The following is a 25,983-nucleotide window of genomic DNA, read 5'->3' on the forward strand; positions in this document are numbered from 1 at the left end:
AGTCATAGATAAAGAAGATTCTGACTCGAATTCCTCTTGCATGTCTGCTGATAATATTAAAAACAACATTGATCCTAATCCTACTGATCCTATGGTTGATCCTCAGCAAGAGCCAAGCGTGGTTGAATTTGTACCTACACATCCTCCTGTTGATACTGAGGTACATGTCGCTACTGGAGAGACTGTTGCTAATGAAATTCCCTCTGATGCGTTGAATACGGCTGATTCTACTTCAATTCCAGCTATTGTTGTTCCTTTCTTGGAAAACCTTTGGGATGGCCCCATTGCCCCTGAACATGTGGCTGATCAACCCGAAAACATTCAACTAGCCATCAATGTTCTACTCAATGCACCCAAGGCCTTTCATCCTATTGAGAATCTAACCGTTGAGTTGCAAGTTGTTCCTATTCTTCAGATGGCCTTTCACAAGACACACTCGTCCGAGAACATCATTGGTTCTCCCTCTGCTGGTATCCAGACAAAGAGCAAGTCTGGAACTCTTAACAAATGTTTTTTGCTTGTTTTATATCTCAGATAATTGAACCTAAAGACTATCGTGTTGCTCTTAAGGAGAACTCATGGGTTGAAGTTATGTAGGAAGAGTTGTAACAGTTCAAGAAGCTCGATGTATGAAAGCTGGTAAAGAAGAAGGAAATAAGAGACCGAGATGCTGCGCTTGATGATGAGTTTACATCTATCTTTGGTCCTAATATTTTTGCAGGTACCGATGAACAGACAAAGGAAACAAACCCTGACTCTGACTATGAGGTTGATTGCCTCAGTTATTGACCAAATCCGGATACATTAGAACCGGAAGTCAAAATTCCTGCTGCTGCTAACAATCAATACTTATCTACTATTGTTTCTGATCCTACTGTTGATGATGCTCTAGTGCCAAAGCCAAAAAAGAAAAAGTGGCACTGTGTTAGCAGGCGTGTAATATTTCGGATTTTTCGTATTTGTTTAAACCGATTCGAGAATGTAATTCGGATCTTTCAAAAAATTTAAAACCTGTATTTATTGGTATTTAAATTATTTTATAATTTTATAACTTTCAATTATGCCAAATAGCCCTTAGAAACCTTTAAAATCGCTTAAAACGGCTAAAAATCTCATTTTCGGAAACTATATGGACTAATTTTGCCATTTATTTCCTATTTTCGATTGAATAAAAGAAACTTAAACTCCAATAAATGTTATTACAGATCCCAAGACGTTTTCTTGTTGTCCAATTCAAAATCTCTATGTTATTATACCTGATTATGTGATTAATTGATTATTCGGTTTCCTAAAATAGTTATTTCCTAATAAACAAGTGTTAACCCTTAATATTTAAAAAATGCATATCATAAAACCCTAGATAATTACTTCAATTCCAGCCACCATATCTAAAATCCACGAAATTTCCTTTTCCACATTGTCGGTTTCTTCAATTTCTTCAAGATCAGTCTTCATTGACTTTAAAGCTTCAAGACCCTTTGACCTCGATTATATCTTGTTCCATTCATCGTTCGGGTAAGTTGTCATCTTAAATATTGTAGATTTTTATCTGTAGAATAAAAGCCCTCAATCAATTTTGCTGATTGATGGAGTCTTGGTTGTCAATTGGACTCAAACCCGGTTAAGGGCATAATAGCCAACAAGTTTGACTTAAGGTTTTCTCATACTTCTGGTCGGATTCAACGTTCGGTCCAGAAGACTTTTATTCTTGTAACATAATTTTAAGGCTACTGACCAAAACCCGACTTCCGACTCGCTGTTCGGATTCTGGTCAGTACCAGCTCGCTTAAATCTTAAAACAAACATAACTTGAGTTCTAAACGTCCGTTTGGATTGATTCCAGCGGCCACGAGTTCGTTTTTATTTATATTATCATATCCTAAAATCTTAGATTCTGAATTATATATATCGTTTGACATGTAGTGGACAACTCGCTTATTCGTTAGCTCGTTTAATCGCATTTAGTAATCGTTTAAGGTGAGTTTATCATTCCCCTATTTTACAACTTTTCTACACGTTTTGGGGACATATGCGTACGAATCCGTATTTCATACTATACATATTCAAACAAATGCATACGTGTTATTGTGAGTGATTTAATCAAACATACGTGCTACTTGCTTACTTGTGTTACCATTCAATCATTCGTATATTGGGATTACTATTCAATCAATCATATAGCGGGTGTTCATGCTGGTGACCAACGCCCGATTCGCTTGGCAATGGTCTACATACTTGTTTATGGTTTGATTATATTTACCGCACTTATCACGCTATGCTTATTTATACTGTTGTGTCAAACTGGTGATATTCTCACTCAACTTTATGTTGACAAAGTCCATTTTATACGCATATGCAGGTTGCTTGTATTGAAGATTGAAGTCTGGACATGTAAACAAGACCTTAGGATATAATCAAGATGAACATTAATTGAGCTTATGTTCATATTTGTATATTTTTTGTTATAATTGGATAATGTGTGTATTATTTGAATAAAATAATTAATTAGATATTGTCACATTTTATATATGATAGTATCTTCGAGCTGTGAGCAATCGGATCACGCCCTGACATTTCCGTCTTAGGTTGGGGTGTGACAAGGCGTGCAAGTGTCAGATGCAGAAATTATCCTTATTATGACGAGTCTCTCATTCTATACTACAAATGGCATGCTAATAGCAAATCTTGGGGGCGTGTAAATGGTGACATAACCTACATGCATTACACTGAAATGCATACGTTGTCTCATCTTGATATGAACTTCTTTAGAAGAGCAGCGGGTCATGATGGTGTTGGTGAGAAAGGATTGGAAGGTTGGTTCAAGCGGCGTCTAGACAGACAATTAAAGGATGACTACCCTAACTTCAAGCTTAATATGGGGAGAACTTACAAGCATTCGACAGAGATATATCCTGTCATTAAGAAAAGAAGAAAGACTCGGAGGTACAAGATACCTAAAGATGGGCATGAAATCTATCATGGAGAACCATTTTCGCCTAACACACTTCATGATTTCATCACATGGTAATTTGATAATGAAACAGGTGAAGCAGTAATACACTACAAGACCATGCATCCTCTTCGTGTGTTTGATGAACATGAGTTGATGGGTTTCGGTGAAGCTGACCTAACGAAGTTGTACAAGTCTCCCATGCATACAATCAGAGATCCTGGAAAAGAAAACATTAACTGGATAGTTGAGAAGTTCAACAACTTCGTTCGCTACGTTGTTGAGAATCAACTAATTGATTATGACTCCGCCTTTGAGTATGAGACAGATTAGAGACGAAAGTTGCTACAAATACTAAATACTAGGGTGGGGGGGGGGGATTGTAGAGCCCACCTTTGATGTTATAAGTCTTTTGTATTTGTTAGTTAATTGTCGGTTGTATTTTCTGCTTTCATTTATCTTGTAATGCATGTTTGGGCCTTAGGTAGAGATGGTCAAAAAAACCGGTCCGGGAACCGGTTTGCCGGTTTAAACCGGAAACCGGTTTTTACGAAAACCGGTTTGACCGGTTTTTACGAAAACCGGTTTGACCGGTTTACAAACCGCCGGTTCGTATTTCGGTTACAAGTTTTAGAGCCAAAACCGGTTAACAAACCGGTTAATGGAAAAACCGGTTTTTTTTAAAACCGGTTATTATGAAAAAAACCGGTTATTTTAAAAAAAAAACCGGTTAACCGGTTCTAACCGGTTTCTAAACCGGTCCTAACCGGTTAGACCGGTTAGGGTTTTGACATACAAAAACCGGTTATTAACCGGTCCGGTTATTAACTGAACCGGTTTTTTTTCGGGCAAAAAAAAACCGGTCCGGTTAATAACCGAACCGGTTTTTTTAAAAAAACCGATTTGTGCACCTCTAGCCTTAGGCCATTGTAAATAAAGCCCATTTAGGCCCATCTAATGGAAAGAAAGCATGACATGCTCTCTACTATAAATTGTAGAAGCATGCCCATGCATGAACTAACTTTTGGAAAAACTCTCTTCCTCTCTCTACCTTATCTCTCACCAACTCTCCCACTTTCCATTTTTAGCAAATAACATTTAAACACTACAAGATCCAAGATCTTGGTGAGTTGTTGGTGATTTCCGCTAACCAATAACCGAGATTGTTTCAAGAACTTGTTGTTTGATCCGATTTAGGGACCTACAGTTAGTCAGTTTCAACTTCAGAGTTATCAGGAAAGTGAACGTAGCTCACGTCAAGCAAGGAGTCAGTCAAATTAAGGACATACCTGACAAGATGTTGATAGCTACGACTAGGGCTATCAACACCTTTGCTCACAATATTTGGATATCAAATAGCATCATATTAACCACCCTTATGATTCCGGTTGGATATTTAGGTTTCATTACACCACTTCTCTATTTCTTAAAAACTCTCTAAAACGTATAACTGCGCAACCCCCTCAAGTTTCAACCAAATTGTATTGATACTTGAAAACCAAGAGACCATCAAGTTTCAACCCAATTGTATTGATACTTGAAAACCAAGAGACCCCAAAACCGTCACAAGGTTTGATTTGTGTCACATGTCCACAATAACGAAATGGATCGTTGCAAAAATTGCAGATTGTTCCTCAAAGCCACGCCCAACTCCACCTGCAAGCTTATTTGGCCAAACATTGCAATGCGATAAAACCAAAAATTGAGGGCGAAAGTTCCGGAGCAGGAAATAAAAGATGAATTAAAGATGACATAATGCTTATATGAAATAAAATCTACTATCGTTTTTGTTTCATATTTATCTTTGTTTGTAGTTAATTTAATTTTTTTATTTAATAAAGCGAGTTTGTTATAATTTTAGTTAATTATTGTTTTTTCCCTATAAATAAAACTTGTTATTTTAACCGGTTGGCTTAATAACACAAGTTAGACAAGTTAGTGTTTTCAAGCCCAGAAACCGATTACTAACCATAACCGGTTTTTGATCAAGTAAACAATAACCGGCTATAGTTAGTAATCCGAATTTGAATAAATGGTTAACCAATATTTGCATGTTGATATGAAACCCTCAAAATTGTGTAACAATCTTTGTTGTCTGATGAATTTCTTTGTGGGCTCAGCCTTTTCTTATAACTAAAACAAAGTATTCTTTTGAAATTGAGCCCAAAATTGCATTTCTTTTAATCCAAAATAAAACCCAAATAATAATTTTTGCAAAACTTTGTTTTTGCAAATGACGATCCGCAAAATACAAATAATTTACCTAATAATGATAATAAAAAATAAACTGGTTCTAAACAGAGATATTTCTACTCCAGTTATATATAAACGTTATATTTTCTTGTAAATAATCGAATTATTTACTGTAATATGAATCATATATCAAAAAGGTGCGATTATATTTCCTAAATTTTCAACAAAAAAAAAAAAACCCTGATAGCGTTTGCCAAATTTTAATAGTTAAAGTCGTTGCAATATTAGAAACCCGAATTCTAGTTATCTGTTCCAATTCGGTTCGAATTGGATTTGAACAATGACCATGTGTAAAAACTAAAAAGAGACAATGCTGACCCACGAGAATGCATTTTCTGGGTGTATAAATTAACTGAGTTTATACAATGTTTATAGTTTGTTTAAAAGGGTCCAGGTGGCAGCTTTTGATTGGATAAAAAGTGCCTAACAAGTTCAAGGGCTTCTTTGGGTTTGTAAGTAGGAACTTGATGTCCAGCTCCCCTAATAGTTACAAACGTCAATCCATCATATTCAGTGGTCCATCCACCAACCTAAAACAACAAACACATAACACGGCTTTTAGCGACAAAAAAAGACGTCGCAAATTTAGCAACCAAAGTCACCATTTTGGTAAAAGAAAAAAAAAAAGACTTCGCAAAGTTAAAATTCATATCCTGTCAACAAACATAAAGAAAATAAAAATAAAACAAATTTCGCTCATGAAACTGAAAATCGTTAAAGTAGTTCGGTGGTTCAAATTTGGTAAAATATAGGTATTAAGTGGTTCATAAAACTATTAAAATAAGTTAGTTGACCGCTAAGAAAATGTAAAATCCTGTACCGAAATGATGGGGAAAAATATTAAAAGTATAACATTATTTTCTTGTAGCAAAATGGATAAAATCCTCGCAAAATAAGGTTAAAGGGATTTTAGATGAAAAAAATTGTTAAAAAAAATAAATTGATAGTAAAGTATTTATTATTATTTTCTGGTCACAAAAAGAGTATTAAAAATTAATTTCTGTTACCTGGCGTTTACTATACCACGGAGACCATTCTTCAACGGTTTTAAACCCAAGTTTTCTCAATGAGAGTCTTGTAGCAGTAACCGGAATCCTTCCATCAGTATCTCCACTGTAAACCCAAACACGAATACCACCCGCAACAAGTTTTTTTATGATCGGAAGGATCGAAGTAGGAGCATCGTTCCAAAAATGTTATAGTATCACTGTTTTAAATAAAAAGTACGTAGTTGTTACAAACAAAAAGCAAGTGTTTGGATTGGTGAACAAAAGGGTTTGTATGATATATTACCTACAATGCGTCCAAGGGTAAGGAATTTTTGTGGTGTTCGCGTGGAGTGCGGCTTGAACATCCGGCTTGTTTAAATATGACTCGGTGTAATCTGATTGACACAGGTCGTACCCGGTTGGTTTGGAGTGCCATGCTTTCTGTAATTAAGAATAAGGAGAAAGTATGTATGAGTTCTAAATAAACTGAAAGTTTTTATGGAGGCAAACTAAATTCTTAAAGTAGTTACTAGTTTAAATGGAAAAAGTTAATGAAACAAACCAAACAGTTGTAAATCCGTCACTTGCTTTGTGGCAACAAACTGCCACGAAATGTTTAGCGTTAATCGGATTTGCGACAAGTGTTTGAGGAAAATCACTTTGCGACATAAACCAGGAACTAGAGGTCCATTTCTTTTCTTACGACAGAACTATGTTGCAACTAAAATTTCGAATTCCATTTTCGCAACCAAAATTCCAAACTCTCTTTTTGGTGGAATTAGCGACCATCATATATGTGACTTTCTTTGCGACGAGTACTAGTCGCTATTGCGACAGTGTTGCGACGCTGCCTAAGTTGTTTGTAGCAACTAATGGGCGCCTTTGCAAAGTGAATGACAAGATGTTTTCTCGTTAAATTTGCGACGAAAATAAGTCAACATTGTCACAAACCGTGACTGATTTTCTGGTCGCTAAACTTGCGATGGCCATTATTATATGACTATCTTGTCATGTTTGTTTAGCGATATGTTATATTCAGTCGCTAAATTTGAAACAAATTTAAGGAGACACTGTCACAAATTCCGAATGATGTTTCGGTCAATAAACTTGCGACGGAAATTTCCTCTGTGTTGTATTTAGTAACCGATTTAGAATTGATTATAGAAATCATTTCTCAACATTTTTAACAATTTAAATAGTATTAAAAAAACAAGTTTAGAATGAATAAATTATTGAATGAGTACTCACGTGCTTGGAGAAAATAATAGGGGAAACATTTCCGTGCATATGCGTACGTTGAGTAGAACTAGAATTAACATCCACACATGTGGGAGCATACAAGCTATACATGTCGATAAGTTTGTAAACTTGAAAGTATTCACTTAACGCTGTATCACAAGCCGTAGATGATTTCGGGTCGCTAAAGTTGCATTTGGTCTTCACATCATGATACACGCGATCTGATATCACGGCATGATCCCAAGCATAATCGATCATTCCCGTCTGATCAGTTTCATCATCCAGCAACGCGTTTCCAATCTGCATTGTCATGTGTAATTTCAAAATGTTTCGATGAAAATCCAAAACTATATTTCTCAAGAAAAAAGAGAATGTGCGAGTGCTAACGTTACCATAATTCCTTTGAAATTTATACGATCTTGCTCGTAAATGTTCTTGTTGTTATCGTATATAAGTTCAGCTAGTTGTGGAACGTAGTGCCCTGAAATACATGTATGAAAGATTCAGCGACGAGATAATTAAATAAAATCCCATAAGAAAAAATAAAAATTACTTTTTTTTAATGACAGTTAGTGAACACTATTAAAAAACTATCCAATTTGCGACATCTTTATTTGTAGCAATGTTGGGCAAGAAGGTTGTACCGATTACCGACAATTATGCGACAAAATAGTTGTGAAACACAGTCGCAAATCAAGTTTTTGACAACAATATTGGCGACAATATAACGACCAAAAACAATCGTCACCGGCTTTCAACAATTCAGTGCCAACTTAGTAATATCGCAACCAAATTGCGACAAATTTCTCTCGAATTCAATTTTGCGATAGCGGAATCTTTACCAATGCCCAATTTTCCATTGAAATCCATTTAAGGAGTACTAACATATGGTATATGTACCTATGAATAAGCAAAATATCCCAATTCCTATTCAAATTATCACATTTTCACTATTCGTTGTAGAATCATTACAAAACACTAGATTATCGCGAGAAAGAAAAGTAATTCAAATCTTCTGCTTTTTATTAATGGTTCATATATATATTTTTTTGTTTAATACACGTATATGGGCTATGCATATAAAAATTATCACACAAATTTATTCGCGTACATTTTTGTTTTTCTATCGTTAAATTGTTTACGTATTATCTTTACTTAATCTTGAGAACAATAATCATGACATGCGTACCATTTAATTACATTTAAACGTTTAACGATTCAATTTTTTTTATTTTTATTTATTTTTTATTTTTTATTTTTTTTGCAATATATGCCTCTCATACAAATTGTGTTACCTGCATAGCTTTCACCAGCTATGTAGAATTCATGGGTCTTGTACTGTGGAAATCTTTTAAACCATTTGCGGAGAAACGTGTACTAGTCCTGAGCTGGTCAAACATTAATAAAAATCGTTATCGACACCAAAAAAGAGTGTTTATTTCAATTCACTTGTACAATGTACTTTGTTGTTATATTTGGAGAAAAAAAGAGAGGTTTATTCTCGCGTTCTGTATCGAACGCCCCTCTTGGTATTATAGTTAAACCAACACTTGCGTGTGGCAAGTATGTGTGTGTATATATATATGTATCATGTATGCAAAGTATACCTGTAATTTTGTCGCCGAGCTGTTTGATGTCAGTGCTAGTGTTTGTGTATGAGAATCCAACACCAACCGGGGACTCAAGAAATAACAAGTTTGCAGCTGCGACAAACAAAAAAACGCAATAATTTGATCGTATGTTGGTGAACTTGATGCAACTGTTGAGATTACAAAAATATAGATATAATTGAGTAACATTTTTAATATATATTTTACCTTTGTTCCAAGCCTCTTTGTTTAAAAGGAGTTTTGATTCTTTTGGACTACAAAAGGTCCCAACTCTTCCAACCCTCCAAATCCAATGGAGGAACATCCAGGACCTGTTTTATAACATAATATAAGTAAACAAAAAGAAACCGAATCACTCCTAAAACCTTTTTGAGTGAAACCAAACCGACGATTTGAGAGCTCGATCTATCAAAACCGCTTAATAACCGGTTTCAATCGAACTGATCCTTTTTCACTTGGAAATCGGTTTCGAAATCAAACTGGTTCTGGCTAAAACCAGTTTTAACTTTTGTTGACCAAAACCTAACCCGGTTTGGTGTTTGGACTAAAAATTGGTTTGTTCACCTCTTACTACAACTAGCAACAAGTAGGAAGTTTTTGTGGGAGAAAGGATGCCCTCTAGGCCTTCATGTTAGATTAATCCTCATATTTGTAGATATTCAGTTGGTAGCTAAAATGGGCTTACCTCATATGGGTTAGTTTGAATCCAACACAAGGCCCAACATAATATTCATGTTTATGTATTTTTAGCCCAATTTAAGGCATGCACAATCATTATTCGCTAAACTTAAATGTAACAACCCATGCGATATGTCGCATTGAATTCTTGTTTAGGTCGGACTGTCCGCGAAACAATACTTATAGGCTCACCTTTTATAGTAATACTAATTCAGGTTATAAAAGGAGAATATCGAAAACAGACTACTTATTATGTTTCATCATTTATTGGTAAAGTAATATGATATTATTACTTAAAATGAAAAATAAAATAAAATACATATTTGTCAATGAGTTGTTTCAAGAGGCCAAGACTCAAGAGTGTGACTTGCTGGGCCGTTGTCAGATGTTGGGTGGGCCTAAAAGCTGACAAAATTTTTATTGGGTCAAAAGGCCTTCTTATTAAAAGCAATGTCTCTTTATGGCTTTATTAGACAACCAGTTTAAAAGGTGATAACAACGTTGTCTCGGGTGGTCATCATTCTAAAGGTACAAAATCACAGACAATTAAATATTCCACTATAACTAAAGTATTATAATATTAATCTTATTAAATGAAATAGTAAATACTTTAAGATAATCATAATTGCATCATTAAAAAGATAATTATGTTTAATATTTCTATTATAATAATTAGTCACATTTGTCCAAAAACTTAATATTATAATCAACTTATTTGTTTTAAATGGCTGACCATCTTTTCACATCTTTGTCTTATTGCTACGGTTGTTTGGTTAGGTTTAATAGCTGGTGCAAAGTTGAACCCATTTGTGCATTCCACGACCTTTCGAGTTTCACTATTTGGTTCCAAAGGAAGATGACTTTGAAGAGATAAATCAACGTAGCACTTGTTGGTGTATTTTGTTAGCTAGGAGCGAAACACATTTTTCAAACAAGAAAGCTAATCCTAAGAAGATTTTGGAAGACATCAAAACCCTTGGCTATCTTTGGTTTAATAATAGGTTTAAAAGAATGGTCTCTTGGCTCGATTGGTGTAATTTTATTTCAGTGTAATATTTGTACTTAGGTTGTGTTTTTTCCCTATGTTGAGGTGGTGTTTATAAAAGCTAACTTTTGAAAGAAACAAAAGTCATAAATAGGAATAAAGAAAAAAAATGTGGTCTCTAGTCTCTACTAAATGGTGGGTGGGTGGGTGGGGTGGAGAGGATGGGGGACCAAATGCTTTTGTACATTTCTATCAATGATGAATGGTGCCATCAAGAAATAATACTTTGTCCATTTATATAATTTCAAGATCTGTTTATGAATTCAATAAAGATGTCTGCAAATGCAAGTGGGAGCATATGTAGAATGTAATATTGATGATCCTAGGATGAAAGAACAGAAGGTCAGAAACCATCATATCTCAACATGGACATAAACAATGTTTTTGGATTTTGTACATCACCAGCTTTCTAAAACTAGGAAAGCATCAATTTTGGATTTCGCGATAAGTGGTACAAATTTCTTTTTAATAGATACACAATCCAGATATCTGTTTATTACAATAACCGATTTATTATCTTTACAGACAAATAGTGTGTCCGGACTTTTCATATGTTTCTATGTATGCGTGTTTATTATCTTCGGTACAGTAATATTTTTGTATATGAAGTGAACGTTTTTCATAAGTGATAACACACAAATTATAGACACATAACATGTAGTTTGGTTGCCAAATTTTGAAAGAACATGCAAGTGTTTCGATTTGAGGTCATGCTAACATATGGTCGAAAGTACAAGGACAATAACGTACATATGCACATAACTCTTTACATTAGAATATCTAGTTCAATATTCCAATACTTTTGATGTCATTAGTGTTTATAGACCATGACATTTTGTCTATAATACCCACGTGTTCTTGGTTGATTATGCATAATCATCACGTACGTGTCTTTTTATAGTTATTCTTGAGCGATTATATTCTTATCTTTTTAGTTATTATTGAACCTAAGTTTAACTTGCACGTAGAGTTTTGCTTAAATCATACGTTTGTCAACAAAAATTGACTTCCACAACGTTTATGTTGTGTCCAAGATTAGGACCTTAAATCCACTAGCTTCTCCACCCCCACCCCACCCACCCACACACTTTCTCTAACATCAAATATTTTCGTTTGAGGTTAACTATTAGACTGATTAGTCACTAAATAAAAAAATGTGTATACAGTATACATATAGTTTAATTCATTCAAAACATATTTTTTATAAAGTTTATAATAGATAAAAAAAACATTATATTACGTCATGCGTGACAAAAGTGGTTTGACAGATACGATGACAACAATCTTAAATTGTTGATTTTGTATCCAGATAATATATATTACTATTTTTTTTAGAAGATAGTTCTTTGTTTTGTTATTTTACTTTAAAAATTTTTGTTTCAACTCTTATAGTTTGTTTATATTAATTTATATAGTATTAATATTTTATGTAGTATTTAGTCAACCAGTCCCAATTAATAATGAACCGGTAAGACAACGGTTCGATTTCCGCTATGGCTAAGAAATTATTGACGGTGAGAATATTATACAACTCATCTAATCTAACTTTTAGTGTTAAAAGTTAATAACTGAAATTATATAACTAATTAAGAATATGTTGGCTTTTTATTCTTTTTGGAGTAATTGCCAAATCATTTTTGTCGAGCCATAAACAATCAATCAAGAGAGAAGCTATATAATAATAGCATCGAAACCAAAAAGAAGAAAAAGAGTTAGTTAAATGACGCTATTCTTCTTTTTAGTCTGAATTTTTTATAAAAACATCATAAACAATTTGAATAAAGCATTCCTAACAGGTTTTTTGTATTATTATGACTGGATTCTCTATATTATATAGTCTGATATAGAATAGTTGTAAGTGTTTGTGAGTGGAGGAGATAGAAAAATTTTTGTAGGTTAGTAAACTTCGAGAAACACTATTTACCTTGTATAACTTTTTAATATTTTATGTAAAGTGGTTGTGTGTAGAGAATGGATAACGGGTAATGATAAAAGTATAAAAATAATTTATTTAATTGCAAATGAAAAAGAAAATATATTATTTTTTCAGTGTAATTATAAAGATAGAGATAAAGATACTGTTGAAAATGCTCTTACGTGGCAGATAGAATCGAGCTTTATACAAATTAATTCTTAATATAGAACTGTGAGAACGGTATGCTAAATTCATAAGTAATGGTAATTTGAATTTAAAGAAATGGCAAGATTGGTCACTCAACTTGTAATTAATATGAGTTGAAGACTATAATACATGTGTGTGTGTGATTATTTCAACTTATTTAACTAGCATTAATGATTAATGAAGATGGTTTGGTTCATAATTGTGTTTTATTGATAATATAAATGTAACATGTATAAAGTTAGGTTGCTATAAAGGATAGATAGGTCAAGTAGTCAACTTTCACAAAGAAAAACGAAACAAAAATATATATGTTTCTATGTCTTTTGTATCCAACAATTCTTAATGTACATTTAAAAATATTAAGCTATGCGTTTTAATTACAACACTCGTTAGTTAATATAGTTATATTTATAGTTAATTTTTTAAAAATGTAAACTTCTTGTAGTTTCTGAGACTCGAACCCAGCTTGTGTTTAAGAGACTTTCATAATGTTTTGTACAACTTGACCCTTCGAAAAATGACTTTGCATGTACTCTCCTTTTAAAAATACATTGGAAAGTTGGAAGAGTTGAAGGAATGGGAAAGAAACGGATAAGGTCAAAACTTTATGTATTCAAGTCTTTGATTTTATAAGCTTTTTGAAAAAACAAGTCCTACTCTTGAGATTTAATGATTTTATCCCTAAATCCCAACTTTAAAAGCTTACATGACATTATAACTTATAAGTGAAAAGTTTTACATCCATGATTGTATTTTTTTTAAAGTCAAACATTCTTTTGACCTGCGCCCAGTCATGAAATTTTTGTCACCCAAGCATCTTTAAGTGTAGAGTTATCATCTAATCAATAGCCAATACGCCCAAAGCATGTTGGTGGCTTTAAGGCCAGACACCCACAACTGTTATATATGACCAACGTAAGAAGTCCCAATTCGGATGACTAAAACCAAAGTTGTGAGTTTCCAATGGAAAACTACAAACATATTAGTGTTGGTATAAGAGGTTGATGTTACTGCAGTAACACAAAAACTGAACAATTTGAAGAATTGTTTGTCTTGCGTTCACCTTTTAAGTAATTTTGAGATTTCTTACCGTTTTGTTAAGTGTTGTTTTAGATTTCCCACGATTTAATTTGCAATAATACCAAGTGATACACCCCTGATAAACTTTAGGTAATACAATATTTATTGCTAAGTTTGTAACACTTAGGATAAATGTGTTTTAAAAAATACTTTCAGTTTTCCCATTTGTCTTTACTAAAGTTGGGGATATTTATAGAATAATTACATTTTGTCTCCTCATCTTTACTCATATATTTTTTTAAATTTAATTATTAGACCAACTTTCCTTCATAATTTTGTAATGTCCATAATTTTTCATACGCTAGTAATTTTTTAAAAAAGTTACACTATAAAAATGGATATTTTATTCTTTTTAATTTGAGTAGGGTATTGTTATAGGTTTTCTTTTAATTCAAAAAAATTTAACATGTTACGTGATCATAGTAGTATGTATGTGTAATATCAAGAATAGTACATTACATAAATGAAATTGAATTTCTAAAAATATCACTAATCATGGAAAACACATAGTCCCCAACCAATGACTGAGTGAACGAAAAATAGATAACAGAAGATATTACATTGTTCCCAAAATGGAAGAAAGATATAAATAATGATTTGAATTACAAGGCTTAAAACATGTTTATAATTATAACCATCAATATATAATATTGTTTTAATCTATATCATCTTGTTAGGCGTTCGATTCTTAAGGGATGGAGGTCTTTGCTGGGTCCCGTTTTGTGTTATTAGTCTTTTGTATCGGTTCGTTTATGTATTTGGGCCATTTGGTCACTTTTGTATGTCTTGGGCTTTAGTTGTTCACTTTATATGTATTAGGCTCAAGGAAAATATTTAAACAAGCCAATTGGGCACTTGACAATGACAAGTTTCTCATGCATAAGCATGCCATGAGATAAAGAACCTTTTGCCAAATTCTCTAACTATCACATACTTACTTTCTCTCTAGCTCTCTCTCTCTCTCTACCCGAAATAACCTCTCAAGATCCGAGACCAGTTAGGTGACTTGGTGTGATTTCCGCTAGCACTAAGTTCGGTTGATCCAAAGATTGTTGTTAGATCCACCCACGTTTCGAGACCTACAATTGGTATCAGAGCTTCGGCTCACTAGTTGAGGGTTTTTGGGATCACAACCTTGGGTCTTGATCTTGAGAAAAGAAAAGAAGGCTTCTTGCAAAGAAAACCACGAAAACAAGAGAAACTACAAAAATACAAAAAGATTCGGTTTCAAAGTTGATAAACATGTCTTAGAAAGTGTTATTGGTAAAAATAACAAGTGTACAAGCTCAAGATCTAAAAGATTTGGGTTTAAAGGTGTTAAAATTAGAGATTCGGGTTTAAAAATTGTTAAAAAATGATAAGTTTTTCGCATCGCGTGTACTTGGGTTGTTATACCAACCTTTGACCAGAACTGACAGTTAGGTAGAACAAATCCCTAGAAAGATTGCTTCCAGAAGACTGAACCTTTTCGCTTCGCACAAGACCATTTCGCTTCGCTTGAAATCGTTTCGCTTCGCACAAGACAGATTCGCTTCGCACAAGTTTTTCACTTCGCTTAAAATCTTTTCGCTTCGCACAATACTGTTTCGCTTTGCATAACACAGTTTCGCTTCACATTACTGTTCATCATTTCGCTTCGCACAGAAAAACTTTTTCGCTTCGTCTGGAAAACTTTTCGCTTCGCTTGGAACTTTTTCGCTTCGCATAAGCTTGTTTCGCGCGAAATTGTTAATTGTGTTAGAATTCAAAACTGTTTAAGGACCGATAGTGATTTAGACTGTTGTAACCATGACGAGTACTGATTCTGAGTTGTTGAAGGGATATTTGTTGCTAGAGAACCATGTGGGAACACCTACAAAGCCTCCAAAGTACATGACCGTAGATGATAACTTTGCCGATTACAAATGGAGGTTCATGAATTTTATCTCTTTGACCGACGTTGTGTTGATGAGGTGTTTTGAAGTAGGTCCTCATGTTCCTATGGTAACCACTACTGCTGGAGAACAACTAAAAGTTGTTGAAAATTATGATCAAAATGATAGGGACTTGATTGAGCAAGACAAGAAGGCGTACTTCACTCTCACTGTTTGTCTCTCAAATGAGATTACTGAGACTCTTCGTGAACACACAAGTGCTAAAGGTTTGTGGGATGCACTTGTTGAGAAGGTTGAAGGAAATGCTGAGATCAGGGAAAACAAGAAAGCACTTTTGAAAGAAAAATTCAATATGTTCAACCATCGTCAAGGTGAAGGTGTATTGGATTTAGTAAAGAGGTTTGAAAAGTTGATGGTAAGAATCAGAGCTGCTAGTGTCAACATCCCGAACTCCAAAATCAACCACAAGTTGATGAATTCTTTGCCATACAGCTGGAGTACCAATACAGTCACAATCAAGAGAACAACCTACCTAAATGGAATGACGAACACTGACTTGATTTCCACTATCAAGTCATTTGAAATGGATGAGCAAATGAGAATGAACAATCATCTGAGTTCTCTAAATCAAGCTGGGGTGAGTATTGCTTCATCTATGCCCACCGCCTTCATCAGCAAAACTCAGCAGAATATGTATCCAGTAAACACTCCAAAGTACTCCTCAAGCATGCCACCACAAACGACTGCATTTATCTCAACCGGCAATTAGTCTGCTTCATCTGGTTCAAGTTCATTTCAAAAGGCTGTTGATAGTGCAGTTGAACAAGCCTTGAAAGCTCATGGGATTTCCTCATCTTCAAAGTCTCAGCCAAGTAAAAGTTCAAACCTCTGTGAAGCTCTCCCATTGCTGAATGATTCAAATGTTGCACCAGTCCATGCTTTTCTTTCAAGTCATGAAGAGCTAATGCAAGGAAATCTGTTGCCACCACAATTTGAGATAGGAGATCTAAGAGACATCAACAACAAGGATGTCGAGAAGATGGATGTCAAATATCAGATGGCTATGGCAGTTCACAGAGCTACAAACTTCATGAAGATGTATGGGAAAGACAGTTTCAAGGATTCTGACAGGAAGAGGATTGGTTTTGATAAATCAAAGCTTCGATGTTACAACTGCAGTGAAATGGGTCACTTTGCGAGGGAGTGCAAAAAGCCTTCCTAACCAGCAAATGACATTCGGGTGACTGAAATGACTGATGAAGAAAATAGCAAGTCAGCTGGGAAGAAGCCCGAAGTGTACAAGCCAAGCAGCTCTGCTCAAAGAATTGGAGGTCATCCACACAAGGGCAACTCAAGCACAAACACTAGAGCCCTTGTCTCTCAAACAGAGGTCCAGACTGTGGATTGGGATGATCAATTTCAGGAGCTGAATAATCCACTCAACATAGCAGGAATGGCTTTCTCTTCCAACAATGAAGCTTCTTCATCTTCAGCTGCAAGTTCTGATGCATCACCACTCGATGAGGTAAATCATAATCTCTGTTCTCAAGCTTGCATTGATAAGGTTACATATTATAGATATCTTCAAAACGAAGTTTTGAAAGAAATTGCAAAACTTAGAGAATTAAATACTGAGTATGTAAAAGCTGACAAGATCTACGTTGAAAAGATTGAAACTCACCGTGATGATGTAGCAAACCTTAGAATCAAAATTTTTCAATCTAACCAAGAAGTAATTTATTATAAAAACATAATTTCAAAATTAAAAGATGAAATTGAAAGCTTGAAACTTGATGTTTCTGATAAGAAGAAAGAATAAAAGATAGTTGAAATGTTTGAAACATCATCAGAGAGATTAGATGATATTATTGGAGCTCAAAGAAGTACTAAAGTTAAGGCGGGGATGGGGTACGATTACACTGCCGTACCACCACCTTTGAATGACAACTACACTAGTTTGCCCCACTTTAGCTATAATACTTCTCCTGAGGAAGAAATGTCATATGGGGTTGGTAGAATACCAAAACCTGTGAAATTTGTTCCTACACGTCAAAAACTGTTGCTCTAATTCAATCATTTGATAAATCTAACGTCAATGTGTCTTGTGAAGTAGGTGACGTAATCAATGGTGATTGTGGGAAAGTTAACATGGGTTGTAAGCCAAAAGGAGAGTTAGAACCACGTTTTGAGTCTTGTGTGGATCTAACCAAAACTATTAACAATCCAGTTTGTAATAAAGTTTGTGAATCTATGTTAGGAAGTCTGATGTTATGATCAAAAGTTGTATTTTGTGAAACTTCTAGTGATGAAAGTTGTAAAGATGTTTGTAATAAAACTGAATGTTCTTTCTGATTCAGAGTGTGAACAGTTTTTGACGAAACAATCGAAGCAAGGCTGATGAACAGACTAGTCCTAGTTGCTCATCAAATGATCATCATGTTGAGAATTTGAGAAAACAAGAATCAAATTTTGAAAATGTAAAACCAAGCACTCCCTGTAAATACGTGCCACCTAAGAAACATCATTTTCTCAAAATACAAATTATAAAAATAATTCTCAGTATTATGATCAATTTGATAGTGCCTATTACTACTCTCGACAAAAACCTAGGCAGTCAAATTATTTTGCAGCTTATCGTTCAAATGTTTACAGTTATCAATCAGATAGAGGTTACCAATATGTTAACCCAACTACATCACCCTATCCCACATATCTCAGTGAGCAAGATGTCTATAAGTGCACCCAAAGAAAGCGTTGCTTCATTTGTGGAAATCCTTCTCATCTTGCGAGACATTGCAAGAACTGGCATAAGCAACAAAGAGAACTAAACAGTGTGTTTGGACAGACATTTCCTAAGGTTAATCTCAAAGCTAAGAAAATGTCTAACCAAACTCACTCCACTGCCATTGAGACGGATTTCAAATCCAAATGTGATCAGAAACCAAAGAAACCATTTTGGCTAATCCAAAGGGAAAGGAAAAGGTTAGCAAAGGGTTCAGAAGCTGAAAAGCCAAAGGGCCCTTCAAATGTTTTCAACAAGAAACACACCGAGGACTTTGTTGTTAAGTCCAAACCAAAGCGAAGGCAATCCAGAAAACCTTTCCAAAACCGAGGAAATCATAATTCATGTTCCTCGAGGGATTGCTCTTTAGATTCTGATTCCCCGAAATATTATATTTTTAAGAATCATAAAATTAAACTGGGTGATTTTCTGTTTAATTTTTCCAAGACAAGTGTGTCTCGGGGCCCCTCTACTAACTAGCTGTTCATGTGTGTAGGGTCAGCCAGGAAGGCCTGTCAGTAGTATTTGGTACTTAGACAGTGGCTGCACCCGACATATGACAGGAGATGAGTCCCTGTTGTTTGACATCAAACCACTCGACGGTGGACATGTTTCCTTTGTTGGTGACATAGGAGGAGAAATCACGAAACAAGGAAAGGTCTCCAATGGTACATTGACTTTTGATGAAGTTAATCTTGTGGAACATCTTAACCACAATTTGCTCAGTGTCTCCCAAATCTGTGATAAGAAATTCTCTACTCTTTTTACAGAAAATGAATGTCTTATTCTTAAACCAGGTTTTAAATTCACTGAAGAATAGATTATGTTGCGTACTCCGAGGCACAATGATGCTTACATTCTGGACATGAGAAGTAATTATACAATGTACACTGCTTCTTGTTTGCTGTCCAAGGCCTCGGAGAACGATTCATCTTTGTGGCATCGATGTTTAGGTCACGTCAACTTTAAGAACTTGAAAAAGTTAGTTAAAGGTGACCATGTGAGGGGTTTGCCTGTAAAATCCTTTCATTGTGTTGAAAAATTTTTATCTTGCTCAAAATGCAAACAACACAAACTCCCTCACAGACCCAAGACTGTCAATTCCATAAACTCCACTCTTCAACTGTTACACATGGATCTTTTTGGTCCAATTCAACCAATGACAATAGGTCGAAAAGCCTATTGTCTGGTTATTACTGATTATTTTTCGCGTTTCAGTTGGACTTTTCTACTAGGACATAAGGATGAGACAGCTCAGTTTCTACTCAGGTTCATCATTATGGTTGAGAATCAAACAGACAAAAGAGTCAAGTGTATCCGAAGTGACAACGGAACAGAATTCTGCAACAAGACCGTTAATGACTTCTGCCACAACAAGGGAATCCTTCGTCAGTTCACTGCACCTTACACTCCTGAACAAAATGGGGTGGCAGAAAGACAAAACTGTACATTAGTTGAGGCTGCAAGAACAATGCTGTCATACTCTAAACTTCCTTTATTTTTCTGGGGTGAAGCCATCAATGCTGCCTGCTTTACTCAGAATCATGTGTTGCTGAATAAAAGATTGAATAAGATTCCTTATGAAGTCTTTTATGGAAACAAGCCAAGGGTTAACTTCTTCAGGACGTTTGGATGTCGTTGTACCGTGCTTCAAACAAATGTTGCTACGACTTCCAAGTTTGCTGAAAAGGCGGATGAGTGCTACTTTGTTGGATATTCAGCTGATAAAGTGCCTATCGGGTCTTCAACAAGAAAACAAGAGTGATCCTGGAATCGTTCAACATTGATTGGCAATAATTAAACCCTACAGATGTACACACTGGCCCAAATTGGATGTTTGAATATAAAGGACTGTTCAAGTAATTTCGAGGAATGTATACAGCACCGGCTGTTCCTCCTGTTCCCACAGTTGTGACAACACCAGCTCAAGCTGAAGACGATCAGTTAATACTGATGCGTGCCGTTTTGAGAGGTCTGGAAGATGTTCAAGTAGCTGCACCTGCACTAGTACTTAATATACCCCCCGTGGCTAATCAACCAGCCCCGGTAAATGAAGTTCAACAACCTGCAGTTACTACCGAGATGCCCATTGTCGAAGACGCCATTGATTCAGATACCGATTTGTATGTGTCTGCTGACAATGTGGAAAATCATGTTGAAAATGTCCAGACTGATCAAGTGGTGGACCCTCCAGCAGATCCAAGTGTAGTTGAATCGGTTCCTACACCTCCATCCGACGAAGAAATTCATGGATCTGCTGAGGAGACTGTTCAAGCAGACGTGCAGAATGAACCTGTTCAAATTGGAGCTAATGGCAGCACTGACTCAACCTCTGTTCCAGCAATTGTTGTGCCTTTCTACGACAACCTATGGCAGGTTCCCATTGCTCAAGAACATCTGGTTGATCATGAAGAAGGTTCAAATGAACCTTCAAAAAATGTTCCTGTCGATGTGGCTAATGTCTTTCATCCCATAGAGAGCTTATCAGTTCAGCCTGAGGCAACACCAGTCGACCATGTCGAGCAAATTCCTCAGTTACCGATCCATCGAGGACATCCGACTGAGAACATCATTGGAGATCCGTCTGCAGGCATTCAAACACGCAGTACCTCTGGTAACATTAACAGATGTCTTTTTGCTTGTTTTATTTCACAGGTCGAGCCCAAGGAGTACAAGGTTACACTGAAAGAGAATTCTTGGGTCGAGGCAATGCAAAAAGAGCTTTTACAGTTCAAGAAGCTGAGTGTTTGGAGGCTTGTGAAGAAACCAGAACATAAGAAACCGATCGGAACGAAATGGTTGTTCTGGAGTAAAAAGGACAACAAGGGGGTTATCATCAGAAATAAAGCCCGGCTTGTTGTGCAAGGCTTTTGGTAATATGAAGGACTTGATTACGATGAGGTTTATACACCTGTGGCCAGATTGGAAGCAATTCGCATCTTTTTGGCCTACGCCTCGTATATGAACTTCAAAGTATATCAGATGGATGTCAAGACTTCTTCTTTGTACTGGAAAGTAAAAGAAGAAATCTATGTCAGTCAGCCTTCAGGTTTTGAAGATCCAGATCATCCTAATCATGTGTACCGTCTTGACAAGGAGACTTTATGGTCTCTTGGTATGCGCCGGATAACCCTCATAACTAAGCTTTAAATATAAAACGAAAATCCTAAACCACACACAACCGGCAAGTGTACCGGTTGCAAGTAGTATAACCCTAGGAAGTCCGAGTATCGAACACGTGGACACGTAAGACGCTAACGATTGCTAACCTTAGACAAGACCTACCTTAGAATAATTTTTAATTGATTTTTGATTTTTAATTACTTAACTGGACTAACTGGACTAACTAACAAAAGTTACCAAAAATAGAAAATTTAACGGAAAACTAACTGTGTTAACTTCGGATGGAGAAAAACGTCTACCTAGGTCTGAATCAAACTGTAGGCCTAACAAGCAAATGGATTGGATGATATCAAGACACCGGTCCCTAAAGATGACTCGACTAAGGATCGCTCGAGCTCACTGGATCACCTCTCAGTCTCACTCAATAAACCCTAACTACTCAAAATCGGCTAAAACGACCAAACCGGGAAACAATTGTTAACGTGTTCTAATGTTGACTCACCTTTCGGTCTCACCAACACTCGACCCTAATGGCAATGAATACTACACAACCAAGGATAGAGGAACAATTCAACTTAAACCAAAATAGATCAACTAGTCGCTCAAAACACCTAAACCTGACAAGAAACGAACTCGCTCTTGCACAATTCTTATTCTAGCATGCAAAGGCAATGAGACAACCCTAACTTCTTATCACCTCTCGATCTCTTAGAAGGTGTCTAACCTCTGTACTTTAACCACAAATTCATGCAACAAAACCCTACGGTTGTACCGACCGCAAACAAATCCTAAACACAAAGTCTAGAATCAAACAAGCACCGATCAATCAACACAGAACTAATCAACCAACGCAAGGAGTTTATGCAATGAATTACCAAAATTTCCAGCCCTTAAACACAACCTAATTCATGTCTAAATTAAACTTTACAATAACAATTAACATCTATCAATCAAACAATCCAATAAACTCATCAAAACCTAACAATTATCATCATTCCTAGGTAGAACCGACAAGATTAGCCTAGCATATTATTTGGAAAGCAGAAAATACTCAATAAAAACATCTTATAACTCATACCAATCATCTCAAAATTCATTCAACAGTCAATCCTACTCATAAACACTTCAATCTTTCAATCAATTGCAAAACAATTCAACAAATGATCAAGAAAATAAAGTTTGATGGACAATGTTTAAAGAGGAAGGATATAGGATGATTATGGCTGCTCTTTTCTGCTGTAAAGCTGATGGGAAACGTCCCCGAGGCTTGGTTCTTGCTTCTTCTTCCTTCCTTAGCCGTTACACCTTCAAACCCTAGCCGAACAACACTTTTTTTTTCTTTCTTTCTTCCTGCTAACCTGCGATCGGAGCTGCTGGCTAGGGGCTAGGGTTCCATTTTTTTTTATGTTATAATATGTGTAAGACTTGGGCCTCCATGATGCCTATGGGCCGGGCTTTGAGCTTGGTCTTGAAATCGTATGCGTGAAAGGCCATAAAGCTTCTCGAAAAGCTCGATTTTTCCTCCTTTAACCCGAAACCTACAAGACAAATAAAAATATGTAAAACCTAGATAATATAAGTTAAAATACATAAAATATAATATAAAAACGTAGATAAAAGGTGCGGAAAATAAGTATGTTTTACAACACATCATCTCCACCAAGCACCTCGTGCCTGGTATGCCACACTGGCTGACCATCTGGTGAAGAATGGATACAAAAGAGGAATTGTCGATCAAACTCTCTTTGTCAAGAAGGTGAAGGGTGATCTGATTCTAGTATAAGTGTATGTTGATGATATTATCTTCGGGTCCACGAATGAGGATCTGTGCAAGGAGTTTTTGGAGGTTATGCAACTGCGATTTGAGATGAGTTCCTCGGGAGAAATGACTTTCTTCCTGGGTTTGCAAGTCCAACAAACGATGAACGGGACTTTGATTCATAAGGAGAAGTACGTTCATGACATTGTTCAGAAGTTCGGGTTTAAGGACTCATCTGCCTTTATGACACCAATCGCCACGCGACCTGTTCTCGCTCCTGATCCATTGGGAAAACCAGTCGATCAACACCTATATAGGTCCATGATTGGTTCCCTGATGTATCTCACTGCAAGCAGACCGGACATCATGTTCTCTATTTGTTAGTGTGCCAGATATCAGTCAGATCAGAGAGAATCCCACATGACAGCTGTCAAACGTATTTTCAGATACTTGAAGGGAAAACTACGTTTGGGACTTTGGTATCCAAAAGATTCCTCTTTCGAACTTCATGCTTACGCCGACAGTGATTATGGGGGATGCAATCTAGACAGAAAGTCAACATCGGGTGGATGTCAATTCCTGGGAGATCGGTTGATTTCTTGGCAGTGCAGGAAGTAAGTTACAGTGTCCACCTCCACAGGAGAAGCCGAGTACATAGATGCATCCAGTTGCTGTTCCCAAGTCATTTGGATCCGGCATCAGCTGCTGGATTACGGTTTGAATTTCTATGATACAACGATCAAATGTGATAATGAGGCGGCCGTTACAATTGTTAAAAATCCGGTCCAGCACTCTAAGACAAAACACATCGACATTCGAATACACTTTATTCGTGATTGTTTTGATCGTAACTTGTCAACATAAAAAGGGTCAAAACTGATTTTGACTTTGCAGATCTCTTTACAAAAGCTTTTAGTCGTGCCCGATTTTTGTTTCTCGTTGAATCGTTGGGCATGATTTCTTTTGAGTAAATTTTATCTTTTAGTTTAAAAATTGTAAATATTTTAAAATATGTCACAATTTTAGAGGGAGAAATGAGTTAACTTCAACTCAACAAAAAGATTTTAAATTTATTTTAAGAAAACCAAAAATCGAGTCACTTGATTTAACAAAAAGATTTTATTTGTATATATAATATTAATTTTATATTTACTCCTATTTAAGAAAAATTCAAGAAAACTCTAAAAGAATTATCCCGTTTAGAGGGAGTCGGATATTTAAAATTTACTTTAAGAATATGATCCGACCTTACGAAAAGTGATAGTACATTGGCATGTAATGATCCTAGCGCGTGAAAAGAGTAGATCAAAAGGCTACAAAGTCATTCATGGATGTGTAGATAGGCTTGACAAACAAGTAAGTGTTGGGTGATATAAACTTAAACTCCTGCCGTTGCTAGTGGCTATACGTTTAAGAAACGGTTGCATGATTCCATCAAAGTCATATTAATGAAGGATGAAATGTAATTACTTATGTCATACCCACGTCTCTCTTTACCTGATCAAAGTTGTCTTATGAAATATGTGTCAATTTTTAATTTTCATTGAGTCAAGAAAAGCTTTATAGAAAAGCAAGAAAAAGAAAAACAAAAGAGTCAGGAAAAGAAAAAGAAAAACAGAAAAACAAAATGAAAAATCAAGAAAAAGAGTCATTTAGGATTTTAACTTCTGCTTTATTTCTTCATTTATTTTGATTCAAGCCTTGGACTTTCTCTGTTTGTAGTCATACAAGATCTGATTGTTAAGGCCCTGAATCTTCTCCTTTATTTTAACTTTTCTAGATCGAGTCAAGTGTGCAAAGCACAAAGTGTCGATTGTACAAAGTACAAAGTGTCAAGTATGTTAATAAGGGTACTGTGATCAACTAAGAAAGGTTTAAGTCAAGTTGAGGTGATATGTCAACACAAACTAGGCTAGATATGATGGAATCAGTAACATGTCTGATTAAGTGGGGTCCACATAAGTACTGTGCTTAATTGAACCTTAAATGTATAACGTTAACATCAAAAAACTTGTCAAGTTAAACAGGTGGACAATATCTACAATCGATGATGAACTTGTGCCAAAATAATATCAAAATAGAAACGCGATCTAGGGCTTTGCAAGCCAATATGATTCCATGTCGAGATCGTTCTTTGTAAATTAAATAAAGAAAAGATCTTTGTAAATCAATTAAGAATTATTGTCAACTTCAAATTTGTTTTAATTTAATTTTATTTTGTTTTATTTTTCTAAAATATTAATTACTTTGGTAGTTTTATATTTTATGTTTTATTTTATTTTCATTCTTATTTTCATTTTAATTTTTAATTTTATTTTTAGTCTTATTGTTATTTTTAAATTGTTAATTATCTTATCTTAAGTTCATCATCTTGTTATAAGAGATCGTCAGTGCAAACATTAATTGTAACGAACCGACAAAAGAAAAATCAGAAAAATAATCATGTGCTTGGATTCGGTGAGTAAATGCTTTTCGGAGT

At 35.4% G+C, this 25,983-nt stretch overlaps 1 pseudogene across 1 annotated transcript; it reads right to left on the reverse strand.

The window, feature by feature from the left end:
- Positions 1-5,421: 5,421 nt before the first annotated feature.
- Positions 5,422-13,599, reverse strand: LOC143626531 (serine carboxypeptidase-like 34; annotated as a pseudogene). The gene is made up of 9 exons (XR_013152433.1): positions 13,593-13,599; positions 9,249-9,352; positions 9,039-9,134; positions 8,727-8,819; positions 7,824-7,912; positions 7,441-7,731; positions 6,497-6,633; positions 6,211-6,410; positions 5,422-5,733 (listed from the first exon to the last, which is right to left on the reverse strand). The product of XR_013152433.1 is annotated as a serine carboxypeptidase-like 34 (transcript).
- Between the last annotated feature and the right edge of the window lie 12,384 nt (positions 13,600-25,983).

The sequence above is a fragment of the Bidens hawaiensis genome, unplaced genomic scaffold, assembly GCF_021521415.1.
Source record: "Bidens hawaiensis isolate Kalapana, Puna unplaced genomic scaffold, B.hawaiensis_p1.1 tig00004412_1, whole genome shotgun sequence".
Classification (NCBI taxonomy): domain Eukaryota; kingdom Viridiplantae; phylum Streptophyta; class Magnoliopsida; order Asterales; family Asteraceae; genus Bidens; species Bidens hawaiensis.